Source organism: Bos taurus, chromosome 21 (assembly GCF_002263795.3).
Source record: "Bos taurus isolate L1 Dominette 01449 registration number 42190680 breed Hereford chromosome 21, ARS-UCD2.0, whole genome shotgun sequence".
Lineage (NCBI taxonomy): Eukaryota > Metazoa > Chordata > Mammalia > Artiodactyla > Bovidae > Bos > Bos taurus.
In genome coordinates, this window is record NC_037348.1 from 44,310,434 (window position 1) to 44,333,010 (window position 22,577).

The window sequence follows — 22,577 nt, forward strand, 5'->3', positions numbered from 1 at the left end:
TGTCACACAGATTGGAATTATTCAGGTTGGCATAACAATCTCTTTTTCTCCCTGTAGTCAGGGAAAACCAACTGGTAATCAGAAGCCACTCATTACCATGAGAAATCACCATAAAATACTCAGAAATATTAAAATCTGTATCTTTTCTGCATTCTCTCTATATATGAGTAGACCTTCAGTGGAAGCAGAAAATTGCTGTAGGGACATGGAATCAGAGAACGGGCAGTCAGATAAAGCTCATGTTCTAACAATCAGGCCACAACAGAGACCCTAGAGAAACTCTTGGCCTCTGAGACTGGAATTTCCAGAAGTCTGATGGTAAATTCTCCCACTTCTAGTGACAGAGCTGTTGTGGGATAAAAGGGATCCTTGGTGGTTCTATTTATCCTATGCTTCCCATATGGACCAAACTCTCTTCTTTAGACACATTATTTCTTCAAATAAGTGCTTATGAGGTTACAGTCTTGCAAGCCTGGACACCAGGCTTTCTCTTCTGAGACTTTTCACAGCTCTCTTTGGCTCCATCAGCACTGACTTTGCAGGGTAACTCTACTGCCCTTACTTCTTGGTTCTAGGAGACATACTCCAGCCCCTAAGAACCAACCATCTTGACATCACCTTGTGAAAGACACACACCCTGTTCTGAAATACAGGTTCAAAACTGATTTCTGCTTTGACATTCCAAGATCTTCACTAATTGTGTCAGTTTCCCTTCTAGATGAACAAATCCTGATGGCTAGAAACAAACAAACAAAAAAATCTTGATATTTATCTAACAAAAAACATGGTTTGCCCATTCATCAGAAATTGCTTTTTGGGACTTCCCTGGTGGTCCAGTGGCTAAGACTCTGCGCTCCCAATGCAGGGGGTCTGGGTTCGATCCCTGGGCAAGGAGCTAGATCCCACATGCAGCAACTAAGACCCAGTGCAGCCAAATTAAAATAAATAAATGACTTTAAAAAAAAAAAAAAAAAGAAATTGCTTTTTACCACTGCATTTTGTTCCCGTTTTCAAATAGGCATTGTTCAATACGCCTGTGCTGAAAATATTATTAATAATTTACATTATAGGCCTATAGGTTCATATATAACCTCACTGTATCTCAGGTCTTGCTATCTCCTCATCTTCAAGCTTTTTAAATGGAATTCTATTCAAACAGAACTAATAGTGAACCATGTAGAATCACTGAAATATTACTTGGTGTCACGTTAAGATGGCAGACTGAATTTCTGTTCCTTGATACCTAACAGAGTGAGAAAAAAATCATGAAAGCCAAAAAATTTCCATAACAGCAGCCAAATACAAAAGGGGTCATAATCTAAGTTAATAAGTTTCAACAGGACACACTTTAGAACAAAGAGAAAGGGCTAAGGACAAACCCTTTTCTGAACAATCCCTCGTCCTTTCCCCCAAGGATTAAAACTGCTGATTTTAACAAAATATTGAGAATTCTCACTAATGCCCACACACCTGGAGAATAGTGAGCAGAGTGGTTAGCATTACTTTTGTCCTCTCCTGACAGGAACCACTGCTAAGAGAAACACATGAAATGGAGAAAATGGGTGACGAGGCAGAGCTGAGCCAGAGCAAGCACTCCGGAGCACTAGGCACTTCTGAGATGTTCAGCACACCTCAAACAATGTGTAGTGGAGCCGTAGGGAATGCACGGGAAAAGTCTCTGGAAGGGGCCAAGAGAGCCCTAATAAAGAGTCTAATAAAGACTGCTGAACTCTGAGATGAACTCTCTTTCCTTTATCCTCCCACCTCCCACCTAAGCCCAAGATCCTGCCCCATTCTCACACTATGAAAAAGTAGAAACTCAGTCTCATACTGTAATTTGAGAGGAGAAACAATTGGCTTGCAATATTGGGGGAATAAAGTTAAAAACTCATCCAAACTATATCAGAAAATCTAGACAAAGTTGCCCTAACATGAGCAAGATATAAAGTAAGCAAGAAAAATAAGCCAGTATGGAAACCATACACACAAATACAGCAAAACAAACCAAAAACAAGGGCATTGGACCCTTAATCTTATCACCCCAGTCACCAGCCACCCAATCTTACTTCTGGGCAGCAGTCGTGGTTTAGTCGCTCAGTCGTGTCCAACTCTTTGTGACTCCATGGCCTCTAGGCTCCTCTGTCCACGGGGTTTTCCAGGCAAGAATACTGGAGTGGGTTACCATTTCCTTCTCCAGGGCATCTTCCTGACCCAGGGATTAAACCCACATCTCCTGTGTCTCCTGCATCACAGGCAGATTCTTTACCCACTGAGTTATCAGGGAAGCCCAAGCATTGGACCCTAGAACAACTAAATAAGAATTTTTTAAATCAAGAATTCAAGACAAAATAATAACAGTTGGGGTGAAAAGGTAGATTAGAAAAACTAATTGAGAACTGAAGCAACATTATTATAAAATGAATACAAAAATGAGAAAAATCCAGGAATTGATTAAGTACTCCTGAAAATTCATTACCAACATATAAGAATCACTTGGAGAAGGAAATGGCAGCCTACTCTAATATTCTTGCCTGGAGAATCCCATGGACAGAGGAGCCTGGCGGGCTACAGTCCATGGGGTCTCAAAGAGTCAAGACACGACCAAACGAAACGAGGAGGAGTAAGAATGACTAGAGATAAGTGCAGTAAAAGCAGAGGAAAAGACAAATATAAAGAAATTAATGAGAACAGATATGGAAGACATAGAAAAAGACCTTTCAACGTAGGATAATCAGGATTCCTGAAGTATATCCCTCCTCCCCCAATGAAACAGAAGACACATTCAAAGATATAAGAGCATTCTCCTGAAATGAAAAACTAAAGCTACAGATTGTGTTCTGGGAATATGTGATACAGTAAGTTCAAAATTGAGACAAATCCTAGTTACATTGTTGAACTCCAAGGATTAAAATAAATGAAAGAATTATTCATCATCCAGACACCCAAATCAAAATCACCTAAAGAAGAAAGGAAAAAAAAATCCATTTTCTTCAAAAGACACTGAAGACATTGCCAGAAGACATTGAAGCAGTGTCTAGGACATTCTAATGGAAAGAAAGGGTGGCTCAGATTATGTCTGGCCATAGTTCATCTGGGTACAATGGGAAGATACCTGCACACATGAGACATACAAGTAGCTTCTTGAAAAATTTATGATCACAAAATCCAACCAATTAAGACATGCAGCAAAATAATTAATTCAAAAATAAAAGAAGTCATGTTAAGGTCAAATGGTAAACATTGAATGCATTAAAAATCGATTCAGTACCACTACAGAAATTAGGAATACTTAAGACAATGTGAATGTTGTAAGCCTGTAATATGAAAAATAATATACGAGAGGTACAGGAGAAGAGATGAAGAGAAGAATCAGAGTACCAATGTCCTCATCTTTCAAAGGTAGATACTGTCTATAACGAAACCCTAGTTAAATAACTATGATTCCACACAACTGAAGGTTTGCCTTAATTATTTTTAAACCTTAGTAGGACCATTTAGTAAATAGTATCTCTTCTGGAAACAAGTGTTCATCAACATATGAATGGATAAAGAAAACGTGGTCTATGAATATACACATACAGGGAATTCCCTGGTGGTCCAGTAATTAGGGCTCGATACTTTCACTTCAGGGGGCCCAGGTTCAATCCCTGGTTAGAGAACGAAGATCCCACAAGCTTCGTGGAATGGCCAAAAAGATAAATTTTAAATAAATAAACAAATAAACACATACATACACACAAAATGGAATACTACTCAGCCATTAAAAAGATAGAATCTTGCCATTTGCAACAACGTGGATGGACCTTTAAGGGTATTAAGCTAAGTGAAATAAATCAGACAAGTATCATATGATTTCATTTACATGTGGAATATAAAAAATAAACAAGCAAACCAAACCAAAGAAAACACAGATACAGAGAACAGATTAGTGGTTACCAGAAGGGAAGAGGGGTGGGGGAAGCTGAAATGGGTAAAGGGGGTTAACTATATCATGGAAACTAAACTTTTGGTGATGAGTATGCTTAGTGTCGCAGAAGGCAATGGCACCCCACTCCAGTACTCTTGCCTGGAAAATCCCATGGACGGAGGAACCTGGTAGCCTGCAGTCCATGGGGCCGCTAAGAGTCGGACCCGACTGAGCGACTTCACTTTCACTTTTCACTTTCATGCATTGGAGGAGGAAATAGCAACCCACTCCAGTGTTCTTGCCTGGAGAATCCCAGGGACAGTGGAGCCTGGTGGGCTGCCATCTATGGGGTCACACAGGGTCAGACACGACTGAAGCGACTTAGCAGCAGCAGCAGCAGCATGCTGTATGTATACAGAAGTAGAAACATAATGTTGTTCATGATGTTAGAAACCAATGTTATCTCATTAAAAAAAATAAAACCCTATCTCTTGTGTTAGAAAAAAGTTATTATTCAACATTTTTTTAGTTTTGTGTATTTTTCTTCTGCTAAAGTCAGTAAACTTAAACTAAGTATTTCTTTAAGAGTGTACATACCATGATTCCAATTTTTTATGTTTTTTTTTAAACATTTTCTGTAAATTTTCAAACAACCCCAAAAGTAAACCATCATATACCTATTATCTAACTTCACAGTTACTAACATTTTTACCTTTTTTTTTCTCTCTCTCTCACATACATACACAGAGAAATATTTGCAGTCTGCCTACTAAAGAACAGTAACATCTAGAAAGTAGAATTTGGGATGATTTAAATTTTATCCTTGTATTTTCTGCCCTGTTGAGTTCTTTATTAAGAGCCTATAATATTATAAGAAATAAAAATGATATCTTTTCCTCCTTCCTAGCCACCCCCAACCCCACACCTTTCCAAAATAACTGGAAGCAAATAAGCCAGCTCACTAACATTGATTGGTGTGGTAAAAATGTACATAATTATTGTTATCTTTTCTGGTTTTTATTTCCCAAATCAGGAAGATTATTAGAGAGAGCAATGAGAAGATACACCATACAAATTGGCAGATTCCCAGTAGACATTCTTATCCTCCCCTCAAATCCTTTTCAATCTTGCTACAAAGCCTCAGGGTTAAAAATGTCCCCCCTCTCTGTTTTGGAGAAGAGCTGTACCTTATTCAAGCCTTATAACAACCCTCAAAGGTTGATATTCTTGTGAGTACAACTTCATAGATGAGGAAACCAAAGCATAAAGAAATTAAGTAATTTGTCCAAGGCCAACCACTAGTAACCCCTGGAGCTGGGCTTCAGACTCAGGTGGAAAAGCGACTCCTGAGGCCCAGATCCTCCTCATCCCCTCCTTTTTGCTTGGAGAAAAGGAAGCCTAGGGTTTGTTTGTTTGTTTTGCTAAATCGCTTCTTTTGGGTCGGACTCTTTGCTACCCCATGGACTGTAGCCCGCCAGGCTCCTCTGTCCCTGGGATTCTCCAGGCAAAAATACTGGAGCGGGTTGCCATGCCCTCCTCCAGCCGATCTTCCTGATCCAGATATTGAACCCATGTCTCTTATGTCTTCTGCATTGGCAGGTAAATTCTTTACCACTAGCACCACCTAGGAAGCTTTGGAATCTGACTTGAGTTTTAATCCTCACCATTTCTAGTTTAGTTGCTTAACTTCTCAAAGCCTCAGTTTCTTCCTCTGTAAAACTGGGGAAAGCAAAGGTCTTCATTCACTGGTCATTGGGAGCTTCAAGAGAGGTAAAACACGTAAGGCATTTCACAAGTTCCCAACACAGACGTTCTAAATAAATGCTAATTACAGTCTACCTCAAAGTAACAAAATAGTCAACACCTCTCTCAACAGACACTTGTTCATAGAACCCTGATATATTTGATGTCCTGGGCTGCTGCCTCCATGTGAGCATCAGGCTGCTTAGAAGATGAGATTCCCCCCACTGAATTGGATGGAAGGGGTACTGCCTTCACCTCTATTTTGATTTGGATTTTACCAAACAGAGCAGCCTCTCCAGACCAGCAGAACAGACCTACACACACTGGCTCTGTGAAGGTTCTCGGGGAGACAGAGCCTGCCACTTTGAAAGACATTTGTTTTATATTGAAAAGGGGACCCAAGAAAACTCAGAACATGTAAGACCTAAACAAGCCAAGCTTGCACAGCCATTCCTTCTCTGAGCACAACTTCCCAACCAGCTCATGAACGGTCCCAGGATGCCTGATATTCATCCTTAGGGCTCATGGCTGCCAGCCCAGAATGTCAGTTTCATGCCAGGATATCATAAATATCATGATTATTTATCAGCACTTCAATGTGTGATGGGTTGGGAAGCAACAGAGTTCAGTACTACTTGTCCAAGGCTTGTTTAAGAGCTATTGACTGTGATTTAGAATCCTGATGCTAATCCTTCAATTAAAATTCCTGGACTGTAAACCATCCCAGTCACAGTGTTTGTCTCTCTGACTTGGGAATCTGTCAAGCAATATTTGCCACTCTCCCAAGGACTGCAGCGGGAACCAAGAAATGGAGGCCCTAATTAGAACCCCAGTATTATTTAGCTTATCCCACAAAGGATACTTTGATACAAACCTGTGACTCTGACTTATCTGGCAATCTCCAGGTATACTGCAATCAGCTGCCCCCACAAACTGACAGAGATGGCCAGAAGCCACCACATTTTAAAAACACATCTTAATGAAAAATCGCTTTTCCATCAGATCCACCCCATTTGAATAGAAAAACAAAACACTTTGTCGCTTCTAATAAGTACAGAGAGCCTGACAAGGTAATGACTTTTTTCTCCCCTGGCATGAATCTCAAATATAATAATGTCTAAATACAATTTTTACCGTTAGACATTCCGTTATGGAGCAAAAACTGAATTCCTGGACTATGCACTTTGGGTCTGTCTCTCAGTCACTGACTCAGAAATAAAGATGAGTGGGATATGCTGAGTGAACCGGACTCCTGCATGCGATGGTTTATGACAGATGACGATATATGATGAGAATACAAAACCCTGATGATAATAGGTTTATTTATCGATTGTGAATAAAATTCATGAAGTGTGAAGCTGAAAACTGCACTGGAGGGAATTGGGCAGGGAGGCCGTCAGGAAACGTGTGCACGACACAGAAACAGAGCGAGGAGCTGCCTGATGGAGGCCAGGGTGGCCATGGAGACGGGGGCTGGGGTGGAATGTGGATGCCGCTGCCGACGGGCTCGAGTCCTTGGGCAGAAGACACGGTCCTCTTTCTGCTTCCACCTCCTCACCAGCACATTAGGCTTGTGAGAGGTGGGGTGCAAAGAAAGGCACGGGAACTCAGCAGGCTGAGGTTCCAGAACTAGCTTGGCCACTAAAAAGCTGTGTGACCTTGGGCAAGAGTTTGAATCCCTAATGGCCTCTATTTTCTTTCTCTGTAAAAGAGGATAACTTATTCACTGAACAAACAACCCAGTGCACAGTGTTGAGCCTGGTAGACACCAAGATGAGAAAAGTGAGGCGCCGTATTGATTGGAAGTCCAGCTCTGTAAACAACTCCAGTACAGACCAGTCCAGTGCAATGAAATACATAGCCAACTCAGCTGTGTCTTAGCATTCCCAGCCTTTAAAAGTCTAAATTCTATACTTTAAACTACAAAATAGTCTTTTCCATGCCCTTGAGAAGCTCCCAGTGAAAATGAGCTAAAAGGGCAGCAAAATATGAGAGGCTTTTTTAACTCCCAGGCAACGTCTCAGAAGGCCAGGGGGACAGGACTGCAGACCTGGGAAGTCGTTTGCATATTGCTGGGTGATTTACATACTGGAGAGAGCCCGCAGTCCCAGAAGGGCCTTCCCTTGCTGGCTCCCTCACCAGACACTGCTGAGACAGCTCAAAAGCCTACAGAAGAGTTGTGCCCACTGAACATGGGAATTTGCATACCATCATCTCACAAGACAAGACCCAGAAGGAAAGCACCTCTTTGTTTTATTTCTCTTCCTGCAGCCCCCAGAAGCAAGCTCACAGGAAGCCCTTAATGACAGAACTTCCTGAGAAGTAGTTTCCAGAGAGTCATGGCAGGTAGGCAGTGACGGAAGGAGAGAGTAATTATGGCTCCAATTTAGGTTAGTGACAATAAAGTCTTGAAGTAGACAGCATCTGGAAGTCTTGTTGAGATTTCATTAAAAAAAAAAAAAGTACCTGTATTTGTTTTCTATTTCTGCCTAAGAAATTAACACTTATTTAGCTGCTTAAAATAACAGTTTTATCATCTCAGTGCTCCATGTATCAGGAGACCAAGTGTGGGTTAGCTGGGTCCTCTGTCCAGGGTCTCATCAGGCTGAAACAGAGATGTCAGCCAGGGCTGCAGTCTTGTCAGAGCTGTGGGCCCCTTTTCCAAGCTCACTGGTTGTTAGTAGAATTCAGTTCTTTATGGATATACGACTGTGAACCTCAGCCCCTAGAGGCCAGCCACAGGTGACTTGCCATGTCACCCTCTCCCTGATATGGCAGTTTGCTTTTGCAAGACCAGTAAGACAATCTGATTACTTCTGTCTCTGATATTTAGACTCATTTTTAAGGGCTCACCTAATTGCTATGCCCATTTCAAATAGCTCCCTTTTGATTCAAGTCAACCAATCGGGGACTTTAATTATGTCCATTAAATCCCTTCACCTTTGCCATGTAAGGTAACAGAATCATGGGAGTAATAGTCCATCATCTTTGCTGTGTTTCATTGGTTAAAAGTAAGTTAGCTTTTTGCCCACACTCAAGGGGAGAGGGTTACACATAGGCATGGTCATCAGGGGTCATCTTAGAATTCTCCCACCAAGAATCTGACTTTGTATTCTTTTGCATGATTTGGTTTACTTATGTTGGGTTCATTGAATAGGATTTTCTCCCTTTTAAAAAAATATTTATTTATTTGGCTGTACCAGATCTCAGTTGTGGTACGTAGGGTCTTTATTTGTGGCCTGCAGGATTTTTAGATGTGGCATGGAACTCTTAGTTGCAGCATATGGGATCTAGTTCCCTGACCAGGGATTGAACCTGGGGCCCCTGCATTGGAAGCTTGAAGTCTTAGCCATTGGGCGACCAGGGAAGTCTTAGGACTTTCTGCTTTTGCTGGAGAGAAATCTACCAGAAACAAGTCTCTCTGCTCCATCAGTACTGTGCCCAGATTCTGTCATTACTTCTCTAAAGACTAGAAACAAGAGGTGACAGTTGCCCCCTGGCCTGGCAACTGCTTACTCCTTCTATTGTGTTCTCTCAGGAAAAGGAGTCAACAGGTATAATACTGAGACCCACAATCAGCTCAAAATCCCCATGGATCACATGAAATTACCCTGGAGAAGGTCACCTCACACAGGGAGATTTTCTATTGAAAATCTGCACCCCAAGCAGAGTTGTGTCCTTGGAGAAATCACAGAGGAGGCTCAGCCCCTAACACATGGCAAAGGCAGAGCCAACCATCAAATAGACAAGTTCTTCTTGTTTCAAAGAAAAACTGACTACTTCTCTCCTCCCATGTATGGCTTCACCAAGCTACCAGCAACCCAGATCAGCAAGCTTCTGGACCTCACTCCACACGCTAGCAATGAGGGATTTAACTTCTCACTGTTATCTCCTCAACAGCTTTGGGGTTAATGTGAGCAATGATGTTTTCACAAAAACCATTTTGTTTCTGCCCTCATTCTTGGCATTTTTCCACGCACCTGCCCCTCCAGCCCCCACCCTTCTCCCTAGTACTTCCGGCTCTTTCTCTGTCCCTCCTCCTGCCTTGCTGGATGGGGTTCAGCCATCACTTCAACCCATTCCCCAGGCTTTCTGTCATCACTCCCTGGGCCTGCCTCCAACCCTCCCCTCAGTCTGTGATATATTGATTGTCTGAAAGGAGAAGCCCTTTGCACTAATGAAGAAACAGTGCCAAATCACCCAGCAAGATTGAAAGAGAATACCCTTTATAAGGAAAGAAAAAAAGAAGAAAAAAACAAAAAGTCAGGGGAACAAAGAAATGCAGCAGGACCACTCAGAGACAATGGGGACATCGACTGAATTTCTATAAAATACAACTAAATCTTTAGACCGAGACTGAATCTGACTTTGGGTGGGGAGAAATCAAGACCTAACACTGCCAAGTCAAAGGAGGTATTGATTGCATTACAAAGACCACACTGTTGGAGGATCCGTTTCCATGGGCTTCAGAGCCCCAGAGCTGGCATAACATTAACAGCTCTCTAGGAGGGATCCTCAGCACGCAGTAGCTATCCTGGGTCCACTTCTTAGAAAGTGAGTCAAATGAGCCTGGGTTGGAATCCTAGCTCACTTATTTCCTGACTGTACAATCCTTATCAAATCACTCATTGGCTGTGTACGCAGAGCCTCGCTTTGTAAAATGGAAGCCATGTACCCACACACAGCTGCTGTTGTGAAGATCGTATTAGATGCATGGTCTGTGATAAGATTAGCCTGGCATGTAATAACTGCTTGATAAATATTGTTGTTAACACTCCCTGGATCACTCCCAGGAACAAATACCCGCACCAGCATCATGCTGTTCAGACTTTACCCTCCTGCATCACTTCAATGTTCTGACCAGACTGGCTTCTTCGTTTTTGGTTTAATTCATGAGAGAGAAGAGTATTTTTTTTCCCCTAAATTAAGAGTTCCTGGAACTTAAACATTAAAATGATCATTTGAGGCAGGAGCCATGGAAACAATTGAGGTATCTGCCCCCCAACTGGGGGACTCCTAAGTGGTTTTCCTTGGAGACTAAGTTCTGTAGAAGCATGCTCCAACAGAAGCCCGGAGGAAAGCCTGGGCTTTCTTCCCTGTGTTTGTATAACTGATACCCCTACCCCAAGAAGGACAAAAGAAACAGGAACTTTAGAGGAGCAGCAGCAGCTTTCCTGGAACTAGAGTGAATCAGATCCCATCCATGAGTTCATTTGGAAACTTTAAAAAAACACTGGCTTGGGACTTCCCTAGCCATCCAGTGGTTAAGACTTCTTTGAATGTAGGGGGCGCAGGTTCAATCCCTGGTAGGGGAGCTGAGATCCCACATGCCTCACAGCCAAAAAACCAAAACATGAAACAGAAGCAATGTTGTAGCAAATTCAATAAAAATTTTGAAAATAAACTAACATTATACACACACACAAAGACACTGGCTCAACAAAAAGTATCAGGAGACAAAAAAGGGCCATTTCTAATTAAAAAAAATAAATAATTTTTAAATGTTTGAATATTTTTTAATGACACTGTTGATTTGGAAAGATTCCAGGCATACAGTTAGCAAGTGAGATGCTATCTTTTCTGTAATAATCCCCTTAACCATAAACCAAGTTCAAGGCCTTCAGAAAAGCCTCACACATCACATCAGACCTGTTCTACAGATACATGTACTAGCCCTTCTCACAAAGTATCTGGCGGCAGGTCACGATCTCTGTTTTCCAGCTAAGGTCAAAAGTCACCAGATACGAAGTGAATTAGAGAGAGCAAAGATAAGGCCCAAATTAGATTCTATTTATGGCTTGATTCCTAGTAAGTAGAACTTCTAAAGTAAGAGTTCTCAAAACTCAGTCAGCCTAAAAAATGGCCTGAGATCCTTGGCATTAAGACCCACAAATCAATTTTTATTCATTCAACAAAGATTTACTGAATGGCTTATGTGTTGAGCAATGGAAACACAAGCAAGATCTCTCACCTCATAAAAGCTTATTGTCCACGGGGTATGGACCAAAAACCAGACCAATACAACAGGGCCGCGCTGCTTAACCACTGTCATAGAGATTGCCCTCACTTACTCTCAGAAGATCTTCCCAGAAATAAGGGAGTTAGGCCAGAGAGAGAGATCTGCAGCGTCTATTTACTGGACAACCACAATGTTCCAGGCCACTTTCACACTCTTGGCCATGAAGTCCAGAGGCAGGTGACATTCTCTCCCGAGGGGAAGAAACTAACGGTTTGGTGGGTAGCTACCTCCACTGTCCTGAAGCCCAGGTCTTCAAAGCCCACATTACTGTCGGGCATGGAGAGAGAAAGGATTAAATGAAAACAACACAGAAATTCACGCAAGAGAATGAATGCTTTGGACTGAGAGGCCATAACGTGCTAGACAGCTCTGGCAATACTGCCCTGCAAGGGCTTGGGTGGGTAGCCCCGCAGAGCGTGGGAGAACTTGGCCACAAGGGGGCAGAATGTGCCCTGAACAATCACAACGGAAGTCCCAACAGCCCGTGAGGAAGCCTCATTAACTGCCCAGTGCTGATGAGTATTTTCTGCCTCCTGTTCAGACAGGAAGCAGAGAAGCGATTTTCATACTGTGATATGGTTACTGCGTCTCACAACACCATGTGTTGGGAAGAGGGTTCCCTCCGGTCAGTTGCATTTATTCCCAGTATTATAAAGCTGCACACAATTCAAATAACCCTAGGTCTTAAAAAGAAAAGCTTTCTTTGGTATACTGCAAACTTTTCACCAGCATGAAGTACACAGCAAATTTAAAAAAAAAAAAAAAAACAATACTGGCCCCTAATGTTAATTTGTAACAGCCACACAACTGCTGTAGTAATAGCAATAGCAGGGGTTTGGGAATCGGCTCAGAGTTCAAGTCCTGGCTCTATTACCTACCAACTGTGGCACTGCTCAAGTCACTAGTCTTCTATGAAGCCCAGTTTCCTCATCTATAAAAGAGAATAAACTCTATAGGTCGGTTGCGAGGGTGAAATGCATTAGTGACGATGGGTACCTAGCATAGTTTAACACAGGTACATGGCATGGTTATCTTAGCATGGTTAACAGTCATGACTCATAGCAGTTAAGCTGTGGTAACTGTCATTGTTCATAATACTAGAGTTTCAGCCGTACACATAGTTCAGTCGGTAAAGAATCTGCCTGCAATGGAGGAGACCTGGGTTTGGTCCCTGGGTCGGGAAGATTCCCTGGAGAAGGAAATAGCTACCCACTCCAGTATTCTTGCCTGAAAAATCCCAAGGACAGAGGAGCCTGGTGGGCTGCAGTCCATGGGGTCGCAAAGAGTCAGGCATGACTGAGCAACTAACGCTTCACTTCACTTATGCCACAGAGGAAGTAAAACCTTCTCAAGAACACCTTGCCTTCCCACTGTCACCATCATCCCCTCTTTCTTTCCTCTTGTAAACAAAGAGGCTTTCTCCTCAGACCTGAGGCCAGTCCTCAGTCTACAGCCTGGAGGTGACATCCCCCCACTTCCTCAGGAACCTGGTGCTCTGCATCAAAATTCATCACACCTGACCAGTGCATCTTCCTCTCCGCGTCCCTGGCCCCTTCCATTCCCACACTGAAGCGAGCTCTGGTCTCTTCTGCCTTAAAATAAATATACATAAACAAAACCAAATCTCCCCCACAACCCACATGTCCTTTGAGGCCCTTTATTTCTCTCCACTTCTCAGCAAAACTTCTCTTCCTACTTGACTGCTCCTTCCTACTTGACTACTTGTGCAACGCAGGTGGCCCTCTTCAACCCTACTCAACCTCAGTCTCAGTAACCAGACTCTTCCTCAGTGTTCGTGGCTGACTCTGCTTTCTCTATTCCAGCCCAGAGGCTGGCATCTTCCAGACTCTGTTTCAGGCCCTCTTCTTATTCTACTCCCTTCTTAGATGCTCTTATCTAGTCTCAAGGATCCAGCAGCCATCTTCACATCCATAATGTTCGGTTTTTTAGTCCTGTCCACATCACCACCTGAATGTCTCATAGGCACACCCAGCTCAAAGGGTCTCCAAAAGAATTCCTTCTCCCCTACCTACCCTTTCCACCTGCATCCCCACAGATGAACCTGCTTCCTCAGTCTTTTGTTATGACATCCATACCCCCAGGCAGCCAGCTATTCAAGCCAGAAGTTTGGCAAGAACTCTTCATCCTGTCCTTCTCTTTATCCTCCACATTCAATCAACTGTGATTCCTTTCCATTGTCCCTACTGGAATTATTTATCCCCTTTTTCTCACTCCCCTTGTCAAAGTTACCATCACCTTTTGCCTGCCTCTCTCCATTCTTGCCTGCATCTCAGCCGGAAAGAGTTTTGAATGCCGACTTTACCATGTCATTCCCCACATTTGAAATCCTGTGTCAATTACAGCTCTTTGGGTAAAATCCAGACTCCTCAAAGAATTCTAAAGCCCCTTCTTCATCTAGCCCTTTCCGATCATCTCCGCAGCCTCATTTCACTTCACTCATACATTTCCTTTGCCCTCACTTCCAAAAAGCCTCCTCCTTCTCATCTCAAAAAATACATTTGCAAGTGACTTCACTTGAGCAGCTCTTGTGTCTCAGGTGGCATGAGAATTTCAAAGCTGTATCAGTCTCTGCCCTCTAAGAATTTCCAGTCGTGGGAAAGGGGTGCCCAGCTATGCCTTGAGTACAAAGTAAAATGTGATCAGTAGCATTAAAAAAAAATGCAAAGTTCAGAGAAAGAAGTGGGTGGGGGAAAATGTACAGAGACGCCTTCAGATATATGACCTTTGCCCACCACTGCGTAGAATGGTGAGAGCCGGCTCTTTCCAGACGTGTGGGAAGATGACGGATGCAGGAGACATACCATCAGGTTGATTAAGAGAGAAGTGGTCCAAAAACAAGTGGGTTCAGTATGAAGTACTACAAGCAATCCACTCCAGTATTCTTGCCTGGGAAATTCCATGGACAGAGGAGCCTAGTGGGCTACAATCCATGGGGTTGCAGAGTCGAACAGACTTAGCAACTAAACAAGAACAGCCAGCCAGAAAACAGAGGCACTTCAGTCTGACAACCAACAGATCTTTGAGAAAGTAGTTTCAATACTAGGGTTTCTGGAGAAGCCAGATCACAAAGCACATAGCAGCCTTTGGGAGAGTGAAGACTGTCTATAAATCCCTATGTGAAGAAGTCTGATGATTAAAGATGAAACCAAGAGAGGAAGAAGCTTGGGAATTTAGTATTTGTTCATCTTAGCCAGGACTAAGTCCCAATTAGGATGACATCAAACTTCCCTGGCAGCTCAGACAGTAAAGAATCTGCCTGCAATGTGGGAAACTCGAGTTTGATCCCTGGGTTGGGAAGATTCCCTGGGAAAGGGAATGGCCATCCACTCCAGTATTCTTGCCTGGAGAACTCCAAGGACAGAGGAGCCTGGCGAGCTACAGTTCATGGGATCACAAAGAACTGGACGTGACTGAGTGACTAACACTTTCAGTTTCAAACTAGTATCTGTTGCTTTAAACACAGACAGTTGGCAAACCCCAGAAAGGAGAGAACTAAAAAAGGGCTCTCCCACCTGGAGAGCCCCTTCCCAGCCCCTGGGAGCAGTTTGAGGCCAATGGGAGGCAGGGACAGCCAGCCCCATGTTCAGCACTAGCTCTACAAAGTGCAGAACCACGGAAGCTGGTTGTAAAACTTAAGCAGATCAGACACTATAAAATACTTTGTAATGCACCATTGAGGCGACCAAATAAGAGGCTTGAATAAATTTATATTCCAATTGCTAAACATTACAGTCAATTTAAAAACCCACAAAAGTTTTGCTGAACAACTGTATAAATTAGAATGGATCTGTCGCATTGTACAGTACCTAATAGCCTGAGACATAAAACAATTGGCGCTCACTCCCTCTCACCTGTTAAATCATCATGAGATAGATCTGCTAGCTCAACTCGTCTTTTTTTTTTCCTTTCAAAACACAGTGTGAGGTAATTCTCAGTTTACTGTGAATTTTATTTATTTATTATTTATTTGCCTCTTTGCCCCTGAAGACAGAAAAGCCTAAAAGCTGTCAGGGCTAGGAATTTATCCTACCTGAACCTGTCTTCTTCCCTTGGAAACTCTTCACCTGACTTTTAAGATGTTTCTCTTCTATTGGGCTGTAGCAGATTTATCAGCTGGGGGCTAGTTATTTATTTATGGAAGTTTAAATCAATACATACACACACACGCTCATACACTAATGCATACACATCTATGCATGAATACACACACACACACACACGCCCATACACAGAGGCAATACAACGTGAAGAGTAAGAAACTAAGCCAAGAGCCAAAGAAAGCAAATTCTGTGTCTGTTCCTGTCGTAGATGTGCTGTGAGAGTTTGGGCAGGCTCCCTGTCCTCCTGCTCCTTGGCTTCCGTTCCAAATTGTTTAACTGATCACAATTAGAAAACACGCACTGAAACAGTGTGGAGGTGAAGGAGAAAGGCTGTCCTCTCAGTATGTGTTCACATCGAAAACCTGAGTCAAACAGAGCCACATGCAGTGCTCATGTAATTCTCACACCACTCTGAGAAATAAATGTGATGTCATTCCATCTTTCAGACACGATAACTGACATCTAGAGGTTATTTGTGTAATTTCACACTAATCAATGGCAGTTCTAGGGGGTTCCCTGGTGGCGCAGATGGTAAAGAATCTGCCTGCAATACGGGAGACCCAGGTTCAATCCCTGGGTCAGGTAGATCCCCTGGAGAGGGGAATGGCATCCCACATCAGTATTCTTGCCTGGAGAATTCCATGGACAGAGGAGCCTGGCGGGCTACAGTCCATGGAGTCACAGTCCATGGGGTTAGACCGAGGGACTAACACTTTCACTTTCGGTGTTGGCACTCGAATTTTCTGAGCACATCCTATAGAAGACAGTGGGCAAATCAGGAGCAGATAGGAAACCAGCTCCCTCTCTCTTCCTCTAATCCAGGAGAAGATAGTCCTGAAGTGGGGAGAGGCTGAAAGTGGGCTACTTGTATGCTTCTCCCACTAAATACTGATAGCTCTGGAGAGACGCTTCTTCCCTTCACGGCTATCGCCTGCTCAAGAGTCTGCGTCCCAGGAGAGCAAGATCATTACGTGGATGGCACATTAAATCTCCATGAACATTCAAGGATAGCAAATAAGTTCAGTGGAGTTTTACTGCTAACTGAAAAATACTTTTGTGGGAGGGAGGGCCTTTGTTCAAATTTCCCCCCAGAAAGAGATGAATCCAGTTCATCTTCTTGAAGCCTAAGCTGCAAAGCCAGCTTACAAAGCGATTGCTCTTGGGTCACACCGCTATCCCGGGTCTAGTAAGATGAAGGTGGGGCATGAGGGAGGGACTCAACAGCATATGTGAGACCGGGCTGCCGGGACAGCAGGAGCTGTAGGCCAGCTTCAGGTTTCCCCCAGAAACTAGAGAAGGAGTGGGAGGATGGGGTGAAGGGGACGAGGTGACAGCCAATACAGAGGTGCACTGTCTTGCCCAGGTGTTTCAGTGACTTCCCAGTGACTGCATGAATAAAGAAACCAGGGACCCGGAGGTCAGAGGACTTGCACAAGGTCACACAACTTAGTTGTGGCAGAACTCGGACCAGAACTTCGCTCTCCTGTCTCAGTCTAGTGCTCTGTCTTCCAGAAGTGAGTGAACTCCCTAAGAGAGCAGTGAAAAGAAAGGTCTCAGGAACCCCTCAGAAGAGCACAGTCATGGGAGGCACGGTAAAGGCGGCCCACGTGTGTCCATGGTGGTCAAGGTAAACGCCAGCCAACCCCCTCCAGACTCAGCTGTAACTTAGGAAACCTGAGGGAGACTTGGAGTGGGCCAGGTCGGGATTCAGTATATGTGCTAGGGTGCGGGAAGCAGGATTTTACCTCTGCCAAATTCAAGACAATTGTAGATGAGTTCCCCGATTTACAAATCGAGGACTTTGCCGATGTCAATTTTTAACACACCACCTCCATCAAGTCTTTAAGGTGCCATTCCTAGAAAGTGATCATTGGAACCTAATCTACTTCGTGCCACTTGGGGGCAACACCTACATGTTTGATTTACTGCGATTCCCCACCTCCGTTTGCCTCTGAAAGCTGAGCAATGTTGCAATTCTAAAGGCCACCTTCTCCTCTTTAAATGATGTAGCAAACCCCCAAACTACCTGACTACTGAGAGCTTGGGACATGTTGATATACCTGTTTTCTGATGCTGCTGCTAAGTTGCTTCAGTTGTGCCTGACTCTGTGTGACCCCATGGACGGCAGCCCACCAGGCTCCCCCATCCCTAGGATTCTCCAGGCAAGAATACACCTGTTTATTTAAAGTCAAATTGCTTTCTGACTACTGGAGGACAAGGCAAGGTGAACGTCAGCGACAGGGACTTGATTGCAGGCACTGGGTGAAATCTCCCACTGGGCAGGAGACGGGGCGTCTTCGCACAGACAGACCATGGCTTCCTAGGGGGTCTCCAAAGACCAAAGGCAAAGCAGTCCAGACAACCACCGGCAATAGTCTGGCCTCTTTAAAGTTAGGTAGGCAACCTTCAGAAATCCAGGGAATCTGCAGGCAGCCAACAAAGAGAACATGAACAGGGTAGCAAGGCAGGGGCTACCGTGGAGATGGATGTGCTGGACAGGACTGCAGGCCCAGGGTAGGTGACCAGCTAGAAAAAGCCAGGACACCAGGCAGAAACAGACTCAGAGGCTCAGGCCCCAGGATGAGTCTAGGGTCCAGGGGGAGCCACTGTTCCTCCTTGTAAGGCTGGTTCGAGGCCTGGGCCCCTGCCAAGCAGCCTCGAACAAACTTCTCTCCTGACCTCAGATCCCTATACGCCCACAGACTTCTCACCTGGATGCCCCCTGGCTCTTCAACACCACATCGGGATGTATGCAGCACCCACCCTTCCAGACAGCTCTCCCTTCTTTCAGTCCTTTACCCGAGAACAGCACACCATCCACCCAAGCAAGCAAAGGAGGTGCTCCGTCCTGTCCTTCACCGTTCATGCCTCACTGGTCCCAGAGACACCACTTCAGATCCATCCCCTCCTTCACTGCCTCAGGCCAGCCCTCCACACCTCTCACAACTGGGGTAACAGCATCCTCACTGGTCTCCTGCCTCTGAGAATCCCCTTGCAAGCCATCCACTCCTCTACCACTAGATTTAGAACCCCAGTTTCACCACGTCACCTCTTCTATTTTATAAACTTCAGCACAACAAAATGAAAACCAGAGGATGGATCTGAAGGTCCTCGTGCCCTTGCCCATTCTGTATGCCAGCCTGGCACACTCTTGGGTGTTAAGTCGTGTTTGACTCTTTGTGACCCTATGGTCCATAGCCCACCAGGCTCCTCTGTCCATGGGGCTCTCTAGGCAAGAATACTGGAGTGCCCTTCTCCAGGGGACTTTCCAGACCCAGGGATTGAACCTGGGTGTCTTATGTTTCCTGCACTGGCAGGCAGGATCTTGACCACTAGCATCACATGAAAGCTCTGGCAATCTTGTATGCATTCTTAAATACCCAAGTCAAATGTCATCTCCACCATGAGATCCTCTCTAGCTGCTTCCCCTACACTGCTCTCCTTGGCTAATTCATCCCATTCTCTTTTGTAAGCCCTTTGTACTAGTCTATTAGCTTCTACTGCAACATTCACAACATTTATTTATAATAATGTTAATCTACCATTTGTCTCCTCCATGAAATAGCAGGTATATCAGAGGCAGGCCCTACTTCTGTATAACTAGTAACTAATATAGAGTAGGTGTTCAATAAATGTTGAATTGACTCAGGCGATTACCCAGTTATCACAGGTGATAGAAGCAGTGAATTGGTGTTGATTACTGAGCTAGAAGTCCTTAAATCTAACATAGCACTGGACATGGTCCTAGAGAACAGGTTAAGTACTCATGTAAATTAAATTTAGTTTTTCTTGCTCTTCTCAGAGAACTGACTCCCTGTCTATATAGCCCCAGATGAACTAAGAGTTTAGAGGCCAGCTTTGTGCCCCACAACTCTACTTCTTTTGGCCATAGTTGACTAGTCCAGAAATGTATAATTAACCATACGTTCCAGAGACCAATTAGAATGTACTAAATCATCAAGGATAGCATTAACTTTATATTAAGACAAAGCTATAGGCAAGAAAGTTGGGATAGAGCTCACAACAATGATAATAAAACATTGATGATACAATAACAGCTAGTGTTTCTAGTACTTTCTATATGCCATATTATGCTAAATGATTTTTATCTGTTATTTAAACCCATGCTTACAAGTCTATGAAATAGGTACATCAAAGACCTTCTGTAAGTTATCCTTCCCTTTTCATTTAAATCTCACCTGACATCTGTTGCTTGCAACAACGAACCCTGACTTGTACAATTAGTATCTCCATTTCATACTACAATAACTATCTCCATTTCATACATGGGCTATCAAAGAAGGCCACAGAACTTTCCAAGTTGACACAGGTAGAAATGCAAAGACCTAGGATTGAAATGCAGTCCCTCTGCCTCTAGAACCTGAGCTCTAAATGCATTATTATCTTTTGTAATTCTAGTTCCCTTTAGGCCTTCCTGCATTCTACTTTTGTAATACCTGTATCCTTTATTGGAAAGAGTTCATGAGCTATTTCTCTGTTCCTTAATTCAAAATGAAAGGAAGGAAAGCTGGAAAGAAGGAAGAACCAGATAGAAGGTCGTGAAAGCATGACGAGTGACCTTAACCAAGCAGAGAGGACTCCAACCACAGCTGAGCACCAAGCAGAAGCTGACCAGCAGTCAGTCTTGAGTTTTTCTAAAACTAAGTTTCAGAGGTGGAAAGAAACATTCTCTCTCTGCCTTTTTGCACCAAGGCTGCTGTCCCAGAATCAGACTTCTGCCTCTCCCATGAATGGAAACTAGTTGCTCCTATCTAAGTTTCAGGAGCTTCCCTAGTGCCTCAGAAGGTAAAGAATCTGCTTGCAATGCAGGAGACTCAGGTTTGATCCTGGGTCCGGAAAGTCCCCTGGAGAAGGGCATGGCAACCCACTCCAGTATTCTTGCCTGGAGAATCCCATGGACAGAGGAGCCTGGCGGGCTACAGTCCATGGGGTCACAAAGAGTTAGACATGACTCAGTTGAACACAACTGAGCAACTAACACTTTCACTTTTCAAGTTTCAGGAGGAACTGCAAGGAGAAAAAGAAGTGGTTAAAACAACTAGGCCCAAGATTGCAGAAAGTTTGACTTCCAGCAGATTTTGAGCTTCATTATACACTTACTGTAATACATTAGCATATACTAAATACACACTCTTATATGCAGAGTACATCATGAGAAACTCTGGGCTGGAGGAAGCACAAGCTAGAATCAAGATTGCCAGAGAAATATCAATAACCTCAGATATGCAAATGACACCACCCTTATGGCAGAAAGCAAAGAGGAACTAAAAAGTCTCTTGATGAAAGTGAAAGAGGAGAGTGAAAAAGTTGGCTTAAAACTCAACATTCAGAAAACTAAGATCATGGCATCTGGTCCCATCACTTCATGAGAAATAGATGGGGAAACAATGGAAACAGTGACAGACTTTATTTTGGGGGGCTCCAAAATCACTGCAGATGGTGACTGCAGCCATGAAATTAAAAGACACTTGCTCCTTGGAAGAAAAGTTACGACCAACCTAGACAGCATATTCAAAAGCAGAGACATGACTTTGCCAACAAAGGTCTGTCTAGTCAAAGCTATGATTTTCCAGTGGTCATATATGGATGTGAGAGTTGGATTATAAAGAAAGCTGAAGAATTTATGCTTTTAAACTGTAGTGTTGGAGAAGACTCTTGAGAGTCCCTTGGACTGCAAGGAGATCCAACCAGTCCATTCTAAAGGAAATCAGTCCTGGATGTTCTTTGGAAGGACTGATGCTGAAGCTGAAACTCCAATACTTTGGCCACCTAATGCAAAGAACTGACTCATTGGAAAGGACCCCGATGCTGGGAAAGGTTGAAGGTAGGAGGAGACGGGGATGATAGAGGATGAGATGGTTGGATGGCATCACTGACTCGATGGACATGAGCTTGAGTATACTCCAGGAGTTGGTGATGGATGGGGAGGCCTAGAGTGCTGCAATCCATGGAGTCACAAAGAGTCAGACATGACTGAGTGACTGAACTGAACTGAAATACATACTCACAGGTGCCATGACAGTTGATAACTGACATGACAACTGGAAAAGTCCATCATTGTTGTTCAGTCACCAAGTCATGTCTGACTCTTTGGGACCCCATGGACTGCAGCATACCAGGCTTCTCTGTCCTTCACCATCTCCCGGAGTTTGCCCAAGTTCATGTCCAATGAACTGGTGATGCCATCCAACCATCTCATCCTCTGTCACCCTCTTCTGCCTTCAATTTTTCTCAGCATTAGGGTCTTTTCCAATGAGTTAGCTTTTCGCATCAACTGGGCGAAGTATTGGAAAAGCCATACAAGGGCTGAAAAGGACTGCTGCCTCAGTTCTGGGTCTAAACCACACCCCTGTTCTCAGATAAGTGATGAATAACCTTCTCTTCTTTTCAAATCCCTCCCTTTTACCTCAACTCTCCTACATTTAAGGAGAGTTGGTTCGAGAAGCTGACTTGACAACCATGCTTGTCCATTCTTTGGCCATTGAATACAGCTTGCTCTGTTCCAGTCTCAGCATCAGTTTTGTTCTTGGCTGCATGAATCTGAGCTAAAAAAAAAAAAAAAAAAACCTCCCTGGTCAAGACAAAGGATCTTGGCCTGGCCTGGATTAGGACTCCAGTGCAGGTCCAGTGGACCAATTCACTTACAGTTGGAAATCTAACCCAGGCCTTGGGTTTCTGAAGCCTAAATTCTAAAGCATTCAGTTCAGTTCAGTTCAGTCGCTCAGTCGTGTCTGACTCTTTGCGACCCCATGAATCGCAGCACACC